The 17,593-nt window shown below is 42.4% G+C and overlaps 1 long non-coding RNA gene across 1 annotated transcript; it reads left to right on the top strand.

Annotated features, from left to right (window-relative positions):
* Positions 1-468: 468 nt before the first annotated feature.
* LOC130708260 (uncharacterized) lies at positions 469-13,434 on the top strand. The gene is made up of 4 exons (XR_009008405.1): positions 469-750; positions 9,129-9,525; positions 9,641-9,755; positions 11,333-13,434. It is a non-coding gene; the product is annotated as an uncharacterized LOC130708260 (long non-coding RNA).
* The last annotated feature ends 4,159 nt before the right edge of the window (positions 13,435-17,593 follow it).

The following is a 17,593-nucleotide window of genomic DNA, read 5'->3' as shown; positions in this document are numbered from 1 at the left end:
CCATTGAGACACCCACCCCTGTAACAGCCTGTGCTTTCCCCCTGTGGTACTGGTCGTAGTTGTCACTAACTGATTCTTTGTGTCTTATCTGTCTCACCCACAGACTGTGAGTTCCACAGGGGTCGGGATCACGTGTGCATTTCCGCACCGTTCTGGTGTCACCAGTGCCTGCAGCACTGGAGGGGCACTCCCCCCGAGCCCATCATTTTGTGCTCAGGTGTCTGCACCCCGCAGCTTGCACACTTCAGATCCTACTCACAGTTCCTTTCCCGGGCGGGCGCGGGGAGTCCCAAGCAGGGTGCCTTGACTTGTCAGAGCTTGCTTGCCACTAGCCTGCTTGCCAAATAAGGAAAGAGCTGGGGGAGTTTCCAAGTGGCTCTTTGATAAATTCGTCTCCACTGCCCGATTTACATTGGACTCCCCCTGCTTTTTTATTTTTTTGTTGTTCCCTGGCACAGAGCTGGTGCTTTTGTTCCTGACTTCACATTTTCTGACATTATGAGATCAGAACAGGGGAATTCTTCATGAGAGCGCGCTGATTCACTCTGCAGAGCAGTGCCTGACAGCACCTTCTACGGGCCAGATGTCTCCCAGATGTTGAGGACAGAGTGGGGAGCTAGACAGAGAAAATCTCAGCCTCATGGAGGCCACATTCCAATGAATGTCTTTGATTTGTGTTAACAGAGCAGAGTGACCTGTTCCTGGTGAGCAACATTTTGCCAGATATGAGAAAACATGTTTTCTACAAAGGTGAGCTATGGGTTTAGGGTTGATTGGGAGGTGTGGCCTGTGTTTCTCAAAGATTGTCTAAATTTTCCCTAAAGGCTGGAGGAGTCCATCCTAGGCTCCTAGGGGCTATAATACTCACCTCTAGGATTCAGTGGGTCTCTAGCATCTAGGGTGGTATTCTCTGTTGGGTTAAACTTGGTTGTAAAAAATGTTCTACACTTGAGAGGTTCATCTAGGGGTGAGAAATGAAACCAAGAGCCAACCTCCTTATCCTCTAGCATAATCCACCTTGCTTTCCTAGAAGCCTGTGCTTTCTGGTCAAATCACTTCATTTATACAGGATTATTAGTTTAACCTCTCTCCTTCTTCCTTTTCCTTTTTCTCTCCCTCCCTGATCTGTGAGCTCATCAAGGCAGGGCTTCCTCTGTCTTGCTCACTGCTTATCTCTAGAAGTTCATTTTGTGCCTGTTACAGGGTGGCACTCTGAAAACTGGGGTCAGGGGTGAGATGGGGGAATAAATCCTCGGATCTTTCTTAGATCTGCAATGCTTGTGCATTTGATGTTTTTATTTTAGGGCAGATGAGCTTTATTTTTGAGATTTACTGCCTAACGTTACACTTACCAATATTCTTCACACTTTTCTTTCTAGTTTTGGAGGAAGTCTGTTTCATTACAAGGAATGGCTGCCTTTTTCAGGAGTTTCCCCCAGAGCAGGACATTTGCATTCTGCCCCTGGCTCTGCCTCTAATTAACTAAGTAATCTTGAGTGAGTACCCTTGCCTCACTAGTCTCTGACCATTCTCCTTGAAGAAGCAGTTGATTGGTCTGTATGATTCCTCCAGCTCTAAAATGCCAACCTTATTCACTTAGGCCTATCACTTCTGCAGGGCCTCTGCACGAGATGTTATGGGCAGTGGGAATTTTCCAGGAGTTTCTCTTCTGGAGCTGGGGATGATAAGTAGCCATAAAGTGTCGCCACTACTTACCTGAATTGCCCACCCTGCCCTCCACAATGATGTTGGGGGGAGTGCCACCAACCGCAGTAGCCTTATGTTTGCCGATTCTGATAGTAGGCAGGTTGTCAAGATAATTTTCCAGGCCTGCTGAGATGTTGGTCTTCCTCATCTACAAGTTGGCTGCTCAGATATCCTCAGGCTCATGACCCCTCTTTGATGCTCTACAAACAGACTCCCTAGACCCTCCTCTCAGGTGCTGTGTGTCTAGATCTCTTCTAGACCTTGACTCTTCTGGACCTCTTCTGGAGGAGGTACAGTGATTCATGGGCCATGCACACTTGCCGTCTAGTTTTAGAGCTGGGCTCATGACATGCCCCTCCTAGTCCCCGCCCTGGGCCTCACCAGCTCCCTGTGGACCTGTCAGCACATTGATGGTTAAGATTTCATTCCTCAGGAATTGCATTTCAACTTAGGTATTCATTTACTTTGAACAAGATGCTACATAACCACTCTCCATGCCAGGGTTTTCTCACCTGAAAAACAGGAGTTAAAAAAAAATCCTTGGCTTAGATTTTCTGTAAAATGGCATTTGCTACAAAAGTGCTTGGTCACCGGGAGTCACACTGGACAGAGCTTCCGTTTCTCCTTCTTCTTCCTCCTCCTCCCCTTTCTCCACTCTCCCTCCTCTTCCTTCCTTTTCCTTCCTCTACTTTATATTTTTCTAATGCGATGTTGGAAAAAAACACACACATGCAGAGAAGTGCTCGATCAATTTTTGTAAAATGAATACCTGTGTAATTACCACCCAGGTCGAGAAACAAGAGTGTCAGCTCCAGAAACTTCCCAAGTGCCCTTTCCAACAGTAAGCTCCTCCGTCCCCCTTGCTGGAAACACGACCCTGAATTTTATCGTTTCACTTTGTTCAAAGGCCAGACACAGATCTCTTTACTGATTCCATAGACTTCTTCATTCAACAATAATAATAGCTAGCACCTATGCAGTGATTCCTGTGTGCCAGGCGATATTTAGAGTGCTCGACAAAATACCAACTCTTTTCACCCCTACAACAACCTTATCAGATAGGTTATTTGGTTGTCACCCTGGTTTACAGATGAGGCAACTGAGGCACAGATGGTTAAGTAACTGGTCCAGGGTCACACAGCTAGTAAGGAGCCTGGAATTGAACCCAGATAGTCTGGCGCCCAAGACTGCACTCCTATCAACTGTACTGTTTCTCATTAAATGGGATCTGGAAGCTGCACTGAAATGTTCTGATACCTGTAATGGGATTTGGAAGCTGCGCTGAAAAGTTCTGATACCTGTAAAGTCCCTCTCACAGATGTATAATAAATTTGAATGTTATAGTAGCATTATTATAGCCTCAGACTGAGGCAACCCAACCCTGCTTCCATCTTTGCAGTGAACTAATTTAGCTGTGTGTGTGTGTGTGTGTGTGTGTGTGTGTGTTTCCGTGCTGGACATCATACTCATCTCAAGGATCAGTTTACTAGCATCACCTTTGGTGGTCTCTTCCAATACAGATGGGACCAAATTTCCCAGCACCCTAGCCACTTTGGGTTCTACTGTTCCCAGAGTATGACTCTCATTACCAGAATGGCATAACTCAGCTCTTCCGAAACTTTTTACCATGAAGGACTGCTTTTCCTTATTCCTCTGTCTTGACTAAGGAAAAATATATGTCCCCCTTTCCTCCCATATTGTATTATTCAAAGGCATATATATCTGCCAAACATGGCGTCTGATGACCAGGAGATAACTAATAACCAGTGAAGCTCAGTTTTTATACTTATTAGCTGTGCCAACCTATAATAGGGAAGAAAAAAATCTAGCTCCATATTGGATCTGTTTCTTTTACTTTAACCTTCGTATGCTATGGCTTTTGCTACATGTTAAGAATGTTGCCTATAGCCTGAAATATACAGGATAGCCCATTCTCAAGTCTCTGACCTTTAAAGGTATAACACTTTCCCATTCATATAGAGATAAAAAGTTGTAGAACAGAGAATAACATTTGTCTTGCTGGAGGTTTACAGGAACATCCTGACTGCTGCACATGGATCACTGTAAGAACAAAGGATTCTGACACCAAGAAGTGTGCAACAACCAAGCACATCTGCTCCCCTTTTAGTATAAAAGAAGCCTAAATTCTAACTCGGGGAAGATGGTTCTTTGGGACACTAGTCCACCATCTCAGTCTGCTGGCTTTCCAAATAAAGTCGCTATTCCTTGTCCCAACAATCTGTCTCTCAATTTATTGGCCTGTCATGTGGTGAGCAATATGAACTTGGACTCGGTAACAAACCTAGCCAAGGAACTTAACCTCTCTGTGCCTCAGTTCTTCATCTACGAGAAGAGGAATAACGTTATCTACCTTATCGGGTTGTTTTGAGCATCAGATGAAATGAGTATAAAGTGCCTAGCACAGAGAAAGTGCTCAATTAATATTTGTTGTTGATTTTGCTGTTCTTATTATTAAGTTGAAGGTAATGATAGTTATATTTCATAGGAGTATGTTTTGAACTCCAGCCTGAAGCCAAGATCCTTGGACATTTATTTTGGCCTGTTTACCTTAAGATATGTGAGTGATGATAGACTTGTTAAAATATTGAAAATAATTTCTAACTGTCCCTTGCCTTATTCCTTTGTGAAAATCCAGGTATCTTGGGACCCCAGGTAGGAAACAGCCTAAGTTTTAGCCATGGAGGGTTTTGGGCATTTACAAATTCTGCCCTATTTGGCTTTTTATCCCAATTACATAATCAACCCTTGATTACTTGGGGACTGCAGTCCAATTGGAGGAAAGTCTGTGGCCCTCCTGCTTTCTTTATCAGTCCACTCATGTCTTGTTGGCTCCTTTCACCAAAATTCAAGAGGGATTTTGAACAGCAGAGGATAGAAAAAGAAAATCAATCAGCCAAATTTATTCCTTGTTATGAATCAAGGTTGAAAGAAGAGGGTGGAACTACTGGCAAATATGAATTTGAGATTTTAATCATCCAGACTGGTGTCCCAGTCTTCTGTTGCTGTGGAAAATTAAGATTTGCCTGCCTGTCAGCTCCTAGGCTTTTGGGCAGACGATGCTCTAGTAGGAGAAAACCACAGGTGTTACTGTCAGCTCTGGGTTTGAATGCCGGCGCCTCTATGCACTACCTCTGTGATCTTGACCAAGCCTCTCTAACCCTTGGTTTTCTCATCTGTAGAATGGAAATAATGCCCCTCTCACTGTGAATATTAAATGAAATGATGTATGTGATATGCCTGGCACCCGCAAGCACTCAAAAGTTAGCTCCTTTCTCCTAACTCTTCCTAGTCCATCTGTGAAAACTAGGTGATGAGTCCATTTGGTGAAAAATAAGAGTAGAATTTGGTGATCTGGCTTGACTTCACCAAGTACTTTATTCGCTGACTATATTGTCACCATTTTACCAGTGTTCTGAAATTGTTTAGAAACAGCTTGAGTGTTACAGAGTAGTCACAGAATTCTGAAGGCAAAAAGGTGGGGAAACTGCTACAAAGGTAGCAAGAGCTGGCTCCACCCCTCTGCCCCCGAGACCATCCTTGCACGTAAGTCAACGTCTCAGATGCTGACGATGGTCATCACCATCATCACATCATCATCTTACAATGTTCCTACATATGCACTGTCTCACTTCATTCTGTCATAATGCCTCTGTGGGATGGTGGATTACATGTTGTTATCTCCATTTTCTGGTGAGGAAATTGAAACTGAGGGAGGTCAAATGACTTGTCCAAATGCATACTTCTTATTGGTGGATGGAAAAAGATTTGAATACCTCTCATCACTCTAGATCCAGAGAGTCTTTTTATCACTTCATGTTGCTGGGCATAAAATAATTGTTGTCTGGTATATTTCTAAATATTTGACATATTTAATTCTGCTCTTACCTTTTCACTTCCTTAAAGAAGATTTACTTCTCTCAAAGAAATATTTTAAACCTCAACACTGTCATAGTCATTGATTTTATTACAGATCAAATTCTGTGGTAACAAGGTTACCAGAAATCTGTGTGTGTGTGTATTTAGGCCTATGTATGAATTTTTTTTTCTTCAGAAGCTAAGCAATAGCCCAGTTGAAAAGAAAAAAATTATATTCAATTTAAAATCACAAATAAACTTGGACAATTTTTTTGAGTTTGTTGTGATGGAATTGAATTTCTATGCTATTTGGGACTCATACCACTTCTTGGATGAGAAGCGGTTTTCCAGTAGACATAAATAACCTCTTCCAGAACAATGGAAATGGAAGAGGGAACAATTAAGAAGAGAAGAGTTATAAGCAGGCAGGCTCATTTTAAAATGTTGGGATAGAGATTCATAAAATAATAAATAAAAAATTTAAATAATAAATAAATAAAATGCTACCTATTAGAATGGCCTTCAAGGACTGGTTCTAACTCCAGGACAAAGAATATATATAAATATGGTGAGTCACAAAATTCTCTCACCACAACTGAGATTTGCAAAGAAACTGTAACTTCTTTTTTCTTCAAAACTGCTCCTAGCTCCTTATAAGTCTCAGCCCTCAGGGTATCCAGGAAAACTCAGACTTGACAACAAGCAATATTCCAGTCTCCTCTCTATTTAAACAGTCTATTCCAAGTTCAGTTGGGTATCACCTAGTGTGGTCTAAAAAGTCTCCTCAGGATAAACCTGTCCTTTGAGATAAATAACCTTTTAGAGTGTGTCCTTTCCTTTCTTTTCCCCAGGATGGTGTCTATATGCTGTGGGGGACACTGGGGGACTCTCTGTCCTCATGGTACGTCTGGACAGACCAGTTCCCTGACTGGGGACTGCTGAGTGGAGTCTGTCTGGGTTCTCATCCTGCCCGTAGTCTGATCATTAGTCCCTGCATTCTGTGGCCTCTCTGGCCAACCCCAGATCTTTGCCGGGCCCCTCGTCTCCTCAGAAACTGTGCCCTCTCTCAGGGGTACAAGGGCTCTTCTGGTTGTGAGGAGCCAGATAAATGATCTTGGACTCATGGTGATGAACTGTCTTCCGTCACCTCCCCATCATTATCTCTGGATCATGTTAAACATGTCCCCAGCCTAAAAGCCTACTACCTCCTTTCATTAGGCCTGGAGAAGTTGTCATCCACCTTCTCCTGCAATATCCCCAAGATGGTCTTGAGTTTTCTTTCCTAAGCTTTTGGCTCTGACCTAATTTTTCTTCCACCACCTCCCCTTTTTTCTCGCCATCTTGGTTCATAAATGGAAGGAGTATTTTCTTTGCACTGGGGAAGAAGCTGTAGGTAAGAGTCTTCTAAGCTTGACCCTGATATGTATTGGGAGTTAAAGGAATTCAGACTGGCTTTAAAGAGCATTGCTAGGGCCATTACATTTCTTTTAAATGTCAAAAGCTGAATGTTCTTTCTTGAATTCATGCTACAATAATCCTAAACCTTCTTGAGAAAAATAGATGCCTGTGGCAGAACTGGGAGAGAGCTTGGTACATTAATGAAGTTTCGATAAAAACTATTATAAAAAAACTGTTACGTTAAATAAGAAATATAAGAATACATTATTGTTATAAATATACATAAACAAATAACCACACATAAACAATACATAATATATAGTAAAAGAAAGACTCCATACTACCATCCCACTTTCCTTTCCAGATACACCCATCATTAACAGTTTGGGGTACACCCTTCCAAACCATTTTCTATATATTTATGTACATACATATGTGAAGGTATAATGTATAAGTTTTGCTTTTACTTTTATTGAAAGTGACATTGTGACTTCCTTGGTGGTGCAGTGGGTAAGAATCTGCCTGCCAATGCAAGGGACACGGGTTTGATGCCTGGTCCGGGATGATCCCACATGCCGCGGAGCAAGAAAGCCCGTGCACCACAACTACTGAGCCTGCGCTCTAGAGCCCGCAAGCCACAACTACTGAGCCTGCAAGCCACAACTACTGAAGCCTGCATGCCTAGGGCCCATACTCCGCAACAAGAGAAGCCACCACAAGGAGAAGCCCACACACCACAATGAAGAGTAGCCCCCGCTTGCTGCAATGAGAGAAAGCCTGCGTGCAGCAACAAAGACCCAACACTGCCAAAAATAATAAATAGAATTAAATCTTTAAAAAAAAATTTAAAAAAAAGAAAGTGAAATTGTGGTGTAGTATTCTTTTATTTAACAATATAGTTTGTAAATCATTCCATATCCATACCTATAGGTCAACCTCATTTTTAAAATTGATGGGTGGAAATCCACAGTGTGGATGAACCACTATTTATTCCACCATTTTCATGGCGTACATTTAGGTTATTTTAGAACTCTTTGTTCCCCAGACAACATCCTCCTTTGCATCTCCTGCACAGCACTGCAACCATGTATGCCTTACAGGAAGTTAATACAGAAAGTGATAACATTCTGTGCCTGCCCTTTGACTACCTATAAACATGAAAAGCACCACCGATGGGAGTCTGCATTTCCAGGTGCTAAACCTCTGCTTTAATTTGGGTTATTAGTCTTCATTTTTACCACTCAACCAGTTCCACTGAAATGGCACAGGCTTCTACTTGTTTTTTCCCCTTATCAAAAAAGTACTACATTATCAGTTGAATAAGTCAAATGCAATGTATTGATCAACATGTGTAGGCATGGACGTATTTTTCGTGTTATTATTTCAGAGGATAAAGTTGAGACTCACCGTGCTTCACCTTAATAACTGCAGGAGGGTGGGGTTTGACCTGGCAGAGTCCTGGCACTGGGCTCTCTCAGTGGCGGTGGTAACTCCAGCTGCACGCTCAGGTTACCGGCATGGTGATGAAGACTTGAACTCCTCCCTCCCCTTCACTGGGCAGTGGTCTTAATGGACCACTGGCTGTCGTTCAGACCAGTTCTCTTAAAACATGTCTGTTGCTGCACAGTCTAGTGGTTCACCACTGGGGCGACCCCATGCTCCCCTCTCGGCTTCCACTGCTTCTATCACTGGCAGCTCTGTCATAGTCTCTCCCCCTCATGCAAACCACTCTCCAACAGAGCGAGTATTCAGTACTTCCACTGGGCAAAGCTCCTGTGCCTGGCTGTCTTATTGGTCAATGGAGAGATGAGCCCCTTTGGGTCCTATCAGCTGTGGCCAGGGAAACATGGCCACATTATATCAACTTTGCAAATTGAGAAATTTCAAAGAGGGGGCCATCTCAGAAGGGCCATCTCAACAAGAGAAGGGGACAACAGAACAGAAGGGGACAACAGAAGAGGACAGAGTAACTGCTGTATCTGGAATAGGCATCTTCCTAAAATTTTAATGGAGAAATTCCTTGTCAGTGTTTTCAGCCTGCAGGAGCAATGGCGGAAGCCACTTAGATTCCATCTGATTATAATGTGTTTCTCAGAGAAATAAATAGCCCAAACTGAAGCATACTTCCGGTTGTCAATTTTTTACAGGCACCCTGGAACTCAGTGACAGATCTTCAGGATCGATGTGGTCCTCTGACAGCAAATGGATTGTTCCAGCAGAGATCTTTAATGAAATTGTTCACATTATTAAGGAACCACCACCTCCAGCATATTACAATGACAATGGCAGGACCTTGTGAAGACAGAAAGCAAAGCAACTTTCCTGCTCACTTCTTTTTGAAAGCACCAACCTCTAGCAGCAAAGCCTTCTTGTTAATTAGTTGTTAATTATTGAGACAGCACGTGAAATGTTTATCAAAGAGCTGTACCACTGACAAAGAACAGAACTCAGAGCAAGAGACTGAATTGAAGCATAATAAAAGGAACGAGTAAGCTTTTACACAGTTGGCTGGCACCAAGGAAATTCTAGAAATGTACCCCTCTGGTAAGAGATGAGAGGTATTGTAGAAATGCATAGTAAATAGACCATGATAGATGAAAACATAATAGATGCATAGAGCTGGAAGGAACCTCAGCAATCATCTTCCTTCATTTTACAGTTTGGGAAACACATGTAATAGGACATAAATGAACTACCCAAGGTCACACTTCTAGTTGGTGTCCCAAGAATCAGTTCAGTCCAGAGAACTCATCACTACCAGACCTTGTGGAAAGGTAAGTGTTGGTGCTCTTGGCTTGGACCTCCCATTCACAATATGCTTCTATCTTAGTGTTCTTTCTTTACCCTCAAAAGAGGTTATAACAGATATAGTCAAAGCAACACACTGAAAGGTTTAGAATTGTCCTTCATATCACTTTAAACCTGTTCCGTTACTATATAACCAGACCGTGCTATTTTTGATGCATTATAAATTACCACTTTAAAAATAAATTCTGTGTGAAAATTATATTTTGTCATTTACTTATTAGTATTATTTTTTGCTGCTGTTAAAAGTTAATTTGTTAGATGCATGTATTTAAAATATATCATAGTTTTTGTAACCTTGTTTTGGCATTTAAATGAAAAAAAATTTTTTATTGTAAATATAATTTATTTTTATTATTTTTATTGAGGTGTAATTGACACATAATACTGTATTAGTTTCAGGTGTACAACATAATGATTCAATATTTGTATATATTGTAAAATGATCACCACAATAAGTTTAGATAACATCCATCACATACATAGTTACAAAAATCTTTTTTTCTTGTGATAAGAACTTTTAGGATCTATGCTCTTAGCCACTTTCAAATATGCCATACAGTATTATTAACCATAGTCGCCATGCTGTACATTATGTACAGCCCCGTGACTTATTTATTTTATAACTGGAAGTTTGTAGCTTTCCCCCCCTTCACACATTTTGCCCACTCCCCACATCGTTTCTTTATTTTTTAAATGTTCTGAAATCTCCAAAAAGGGAAAGTGGCCCAGGCCTCTGAAAACCTCTTAAGGTCTTGTTCACTGCTCTAAGCTCTTTCTTTGTGAAATATAACTTTCATATGTGATTTTAGTTTCCACAGAGTCAGGTTGTAGTTTTCTTAAATGCAGGGGGTCTTAGTCCATTTGGGTTGCTATAACAGAATACCATAGCCTGGTAACTTATAAACAACAAACATTTATTTCTCACAGTTCTAAAGGCAGGGAAGTCCAAGATCAAGGCACTGGCAGATTCAGTGTCTAGTGAGGGCCCACTTCCTGTTTCATCGTTAGTTGTCTCCTCCCTGTGTCCTTGAGCTCTCTGGGGTCTTTTTTATAAGGGCACTAATCCCATTCATGAGGGCTCCTAATGAATGACCTAATCACCTTCTGAAGGCCCCAATTCCAAATACCATCACATTGAGTGTTAGGATTTAACATACAAATTCTGAGGTGGGGGTGGGGTCACAAACATTTAGTCTATAGCACAGGGCGTTCTGTGTGGTACATCTGTAGGGTGATCATTTGGAACCCAGAATATTGCTGTCCATCTCCTGGTCGGTATAGTCTACCTGGATGCTACTGTTGATAGACTCTCAGGAAAGACCGGTTTCATTCTCTATATTGACCATTGCGATCTTCTGGGGCAGCTCTGTAATATGCCTTCAAGCCTATTCCCTCACACAATCATCTTTTAACTTTATACTGCAAGTAAAAAAAAAAAAAATCAAAGTAGGAGTAAAGTAAGGATGTTGTTAAATACACTTTTATCCTCCTTTGGAAAGTTGCTGTAAAATGTTGTTTTTTCATCCTTGCCTTCTGCTTTCAGAAGCTGTTTGGAAAGCATTGCTGGATTATGTCAAATTTATGCTGAAGCTCTATGGAGGCCCTATGCAGCATGTGAGAATTGAAAGGAAAGATGCAGCCTATTATTGAGGAAATCCTAAGTTCCCTACACTGACCGTATCATGTGGTGCCAGGGGTTCAGCCTCACCTGACTCAGCCAATACTTGTCTCCTTGTCTTATTCCTCTTCCAAGTTTTACTGCATGGACTCAGTGGTTCTCAGACTTCAGCCTGCGTAAAGATCACCTGGAGGACTGGTGTAAAATGCAGAACCCAGCCTTGCTCCCAAAGATTCTGATTCACTAGGTCTGGGGTGGGTCCCAGGAATCTGCATTTTTAAGAAACATTGTAAGAATTTTTATTGCAGGCATTCTAGGACCATGCTTGAAAAACTCTAATCTGTCCTCGTTTTCTCACTAGGTCCCTTGGAGTGAAACATGTCCCTGTTTCTCCGAATTATGGGCTTTATCTCTCCATCTGGGTGATTCACTTATGTAATATCGTGACTGATGCCCCTCCTCACCCAACCTGACTCCCAGAATTCACCTCCCCTCACCTTGCCTCTGGCAGGGAGGATGGAGGGAACCTGGGGAAGAGCAGACCCCCGTCAGAATCTGTCCACCGGTGGAACCTCTCTTCTAGACTCACTTGAATTGCCTGTGAACATTCCTTTGAATGGTTTTGGAAAACAGTCCAGACCATTTGGAGCCAGTTCTGGTGAAATGAGTTTACGATCAAGTTCGAGAATTACTATTCAGAATCAAAAGCTATGCCTAACTGTAATACATATCATGACTGACATTTTGGCTTTAGTTATAAATGCATCTAAGGTACCAGATGGAGAGTTTCAGAAACATTCTCTGCAATGAGGGTGACTATCACAGCCAGGCTGCCCCAAAATGGACACACAGGCTGCTTACAACTTCTTTCTGTTTTAATTGGTTGGGCAGCCATTTTTATTGTGGAGTCTCTCTTTTGATTGGTTGGTACTTTACTATAACAGTTGATAAATACTTGCACTACTGGAATCAGTATATAATTTTTCTCTTGAAAGACAAACTCTCTCAACTATCTCAATTCTGAGTGTTTTTTAAAATTTCAGTCTCGGAATTAGTAGTCATACTTTGGAAGTCATGTAAGTCAGCGGTCCCCAACATTTTTGGCACCAGGGACCGGTTTCATGGAAGACAATTTTTCCACAGACTTGGTGGGGGAGATGGTTCAGGTGGTAATGTGAGCGATGGGGAGCGATGGGGAGCGGCAGATGAAGCTTCGCTCGCTCGCCCACCGCTCACCTCCTGCTGTGCGGCCCAGTTCCTAACAGGCCTCGGACCAGTACCCGTCCGCGGCCCAGGGGTTGGGGACCCCTGATATAAGTCATATGGCTCACATTCTAAGTAAGGGCCACACTAAGCCTGGTTATTATTTGTCCTATAACATTTATTCCAGGCATTAATTCATTATAGACTCAATGCATGAAAATCTCCATGCTATTGTGCTTACTGTTACAGGCATTGTCTTCTAAACCATGCATAAGGCCGATGATTTAGACCCCAAATACTCCGGCAAAGGATGCCTTTAACTTCCTTGGCCACTTCCTTAGCTTGGTTTCCTACAGATGGTACTCTGCTGATTCATTTCCTGAAGGGGCACTCGAGTTGATTGTTTTAGTCTTTCGAAGAATGTTATAAAATGCACAGTTTGCTTACGATTGAGTGATGAGGGGGTGGGCTGGGGTTACAGCTGAGAAAGATCACTTTAGCTTATAATAAGAAACGTATGATTTAGGTTCACTGACTAGGCTGAGGAAGTATTTATAAATACAGTCAGCTCCCTGTATCTGTGGGTTCTGCATCCTCAGATTCAACCCACTGTGTATCAAAAATATTTGGAAAAAAATTCCACAAAGTTCCAAAAAGCAGAACTTGAATTTGCCATGCACCTGCAACTGTTTACATAGCATTTACATTTTATTAGGTAATAAAATTATAAGTAATATAGATATGATTATAAGTAATCTAGATATGATTTAAAATACACGTACTGGAGGATATGAATAGGTTATATGCAAATACTACACCATTTTATAAAGGGATTTGAGCATCTGTGATTTTGGTACCTGTGAAAGTCCTGGAACCAATCCCTGACGGATACCAATGTACGACCTTAATTATATGTCTGGGTATATGTGTGTATATTACATAATTACATTTGTTTTTAAGCATACGTAGAATTTAAATATAAAAATAATTACACACATGGTAATGCAAAAGCCACCACGCCATTTACAAAATTGGTTTGTTAAACTCTAATTTAGGGAGCAAGAAGAGTGATCAATTCTCAGTCCTCCTCTTACCTGACGTATCAGTGGAGCATCTGACAAAACTGACTCCTTCCTTCATTTTGCTTCTGGAATGTCACATTTTCCCCAGCTCCCTGGCTGCACCATCTGTTAGTCACCTTTGCTTATTCCTCCTCTTCCGCCCGACGCTTAGCATCAGGGTGATTAGGATTTGATCTTTGGACCTCATCTCTAGCTATACTCGCTCCCCCAAATTCCAGAAATATATATATACAATTGCCTAGTCAACATTTCCACTTAGTTGTCTAACAGACATCTCAAACTAAATTTGTCCAAGATAGAACTCTTAATTTACAAGCCCCCCTCTCAATCTACTGTTGTTTTTCTTATCTTAGTAAATGGCAACTCCATTATTCTCCTTGCTCAGGCCAAAACCTCAAACTCCTTACTAACTGCTCTTCTTTCATACTCCACTTTGAGTTCATCAGCAAATCCCACTGGCTCTTCCTTCAAAGTATAATTGGTCAACCTCACAATATCCATCACCTTCCTGGTCCAGGCCTCTGTAATCTACTTTATTATTGTCATGACCTAATTACAAGACTCCCTGACTCTTGTTCCCCCTTAGTCTCTTTTCAGCACAGCAACCAGTGTGATCCTGTTAATATTGATACTTAACTCAACCATGTCACTTTTTTGCTCAAAATCCTCCAACCATTTCCCAAATCACTCGGCACAAAACCCAAGGTCCCTTCAATTGTCTATAAAGCCCTATAATTCCCCACCATCTTTAACCTCATCACAAATACTCTCATGTTTGTTCACTCTGCTCCAGACCCACAGGCTCCTCTGCCATTCCTCCAACAACCCAAAGATGCTGCCACCCCAGTGTCTTTGCAAGTTCTGGCTCTTTGTCCTGGAAAGATCTTCTTCCAGATAGTACTCCTCTCTGGCTTCAGATCTTTGCTCAAACGTCACCTTCTCAATGAAATTCTCCCTGACCACCCTATTTAAAGTGCAATCCTCTGCCTTCCCTGGTGGTGCAGTGGTTAAGAATCCGCCTGCCAATGCAGGCGACATGGGTTCGATCCCTGGTCCGGGAAGATCCCATGTGCCGCAGAGCAACTAAGCCTGTGTGCCACAACTACTGAGCCTGCTCTCTAGAGCCTGCGAGCCACAACTACTGAGCCTGTGTGTCACAACTACCGAAGCCTGTGCGCCTAGAGCCCATGATCCGCAACAAGAGAAGCCATTGCAATGGAAGCCCCTGTGCTGCAACTACTGAGCCCACACGCTGCAACTACAGAAGACCGCAAGCTCTAGGGCCCGAGTGCCACAACTACTGAGCCCACGTGCTGCAACTACTGAAGCCCATGCACCTAGAGTCCATTCTCTGCAACAAGAGAAGCCATTGCAGTGAGAAACCCACATGCTGCAACGAAGAGTAGCCCCCACTTGCCACAACTAGAGAAAGCCCAGGTGCAGCAACAAAGACCCAATGCAGCCAAATAAATAAATAAATAAAATTATTAAAAACATAATAATAAAGTGCAATCTTCCACCCCACCCCTTGCAATCTCAACCCCCGTGCCCTTCTTCGCCTTTCACAGCACTTATCACCATCTAACATAGTTTGTTTATTTATTTGATTGTTGTCTGTATCTCCGCATTTAGAATTAAGATCATGAGAGTAGGGTTTTTTGTAGGCTTTCGAAATTAGTATTTTTTTAGTACCAAGAACAATGTGCGTGGTAGATACTCAATAACTCTGTTGAAAAAGTAATGGTATATCACAATGAAAATACGTAAGCACACAAATTAAATATACTGTGGCATCCAGTCTCCAAGATGTGCCCCAATGATTCTCACCTCCTGCCTTTGTGTAGTATCCCTCTCACACTGTATCAGAGTGTGTCTGTGGGACCAATAGAATATGTGATGGTGTGTAACTTCTGAGACTAATTATAGAAAATAGTACAGCTTCCACCTTGCTGTTTTGGATCACTGACCCTGGGGTAAACCTGTGCCAATATCATGAGAACACTCAGCTGCCCTATGAAGAGGGTCACATGGCAAGTAATTGAGACCTCCATCCAACGACCAACACCATTTTTCCAGCCATATGAGTGAGTCATCTTGGAAGTGGATTCTCCAGCCCCAATCAAGCCTTTAAATGGCTGCAGCCCTGGCCAACATTTTGACCACAGCTTCATGGGAGATCCCAAGCCAGAACTACTCAGCTAAACTATTCTCGAATTCCTACAGAGATTATGTGAGATTTTTTTTTTAAATGAACATTTACTGTTGCTTTAAGCCACTAATTTTAGGGTAATTTGTTATGCAGAAATAGTAACTAATACAGATTTTTGTACCTGGAAGTAGGATGTTGCTGTAACAAAATTCTAAAATGTGGGAGAAGATTTGTACTCGAACGGTGGGTAGAAACCAGATGGATTTTTTGTTTTTGGCTGCATTAGGTCTTCGTTTTTGCACGTGGGCTTTCTCTAGTTGCCGCGAGCAGGGGGCTACTCTTCGTTGTGGTGCACCAGCTTCTCATTGCGGTGGCTTCTCTTGTTGCGTAGCACGGGCTCTAGGTGCGCAGGCTTTAGTAGTTGTGGCACGTGGGCTCAGTAGTTGTGGCTCGCGGGCTCTAGAGCGCAAGCTCAGTAGTGTGGCTCATGGGCTTAGTTGCTCCGTGGCACGTGGGATCTTCCCGGACCAGGGCTCGAACCCATGTCCCCTGCATTGGCAGGCAGATTCTTAACCACTGTGCCACGAGGGAAGTCCAGAAACCAGAAGGATTTTGAGGAGAGTGTTAAGTGAAGGTCTAAAGGATTTTGAACAGACTGTTAGCAGAAGCCAAGTGGTCTTTGAGGAGGCTCCTGGTGAGAGCTGAAGGGAAAGTGAGGAAAATTTTAATGGACACCAGAGAAAAGGTAGCCCTTGCTATGTAATAGTGAAACCATGCACCTCAGATTGGGGCTTGAACCCATGTGCTGGGACTCAAACCCGGCCAAAACTCAGACTGGGACTTGAACCCATGCAGCCAGGACTCGAACCCAGCCAAAACCCAAGGTCTTCCAACTGAGATCACACACCTGATTTCAGGACTTAATGAAGCTCGGGTTCTTGATGTCTCACTGCAGAAAGAATTCAGTGAGAGACAAAGTGATAGGTAAGAAGTGGATTTATTTAGAGGGAAACACACTCCACAGACAGAGTGTGGGCCATCTCAGAAGGTGAGAAATGCACCAGGGTATGGGGTTGTCAGTTTTTATAGGGGTAGGTAATTTCATAGGCCTATGAGTGGGAGGAATATTCCAGCTATTTTGGGAATGCTCAGGGATTTCCAGGAATTGGGCCACCACCCACTTTTTTGATCCTTATGGTCGGCCTTGGAACAGTCATGGCACCTGTGGGTGTGTCATTTAGCTTGCTGAAGTGTTACAGTGAGCCTATACTGAGGCTCAAGGTCTAGTGGAAGTCATGACTTGTCTGCCATCTTGGACCCATTTGGTTCTAATCTGTTTATGTCATGTCCTCGGGCTATGTCTTTCTTTCAAAGGTTGTGCCCTGCCCCCTTCCTTCCTGTTTCAGTAGCAGAAAGTTTAGCAGTGTTATTGCCTGTGATAACATGGCAAGAAGAAAGTGTACCTAGTGAACTGGGGAATCTAGCTAAGGAGATTTCCAGGCAGATTATTAAAGGTGCTCCATGATTTAGCCTTGCTATAAAATATGAGAGAGAGAAGACAATTAAGCTAAAAGGAGAATTGTTAACCAAAAAAGAGCCAGGAATTTCTGGATTTGAAAATTTCTAGCCTCTCTAAATGTCAAATGATACTAAAATTTACAAATGGCTTCTGGGCAAAGGTCTAATCCAAGGCCTCTCAGGAAAGCATGATATAAAGATGATATAAAGGTGTGCCTGAAAAATCCTTGGTAA

The sequence above is a fragment of the Balaenoptera acutorostrata genome, chromosome 5, assembly GCF_949987535.1.
Source record: "Balaenoptera acutorostrata chromosome 5, mBalAcu1.1, whole genome shotgun sequence".
Taxonomy (NCBI): domain Eukaryota; kingdom Metazoa; phylum Chordata; class Mammalia; order Artiodactyla; family Balaenopteridae; genus Balaenoptera; species Balaenoptera acutorostrata.
This window is presented reverse-complemented; position numbering and strand designations above follow the sequence as displayed.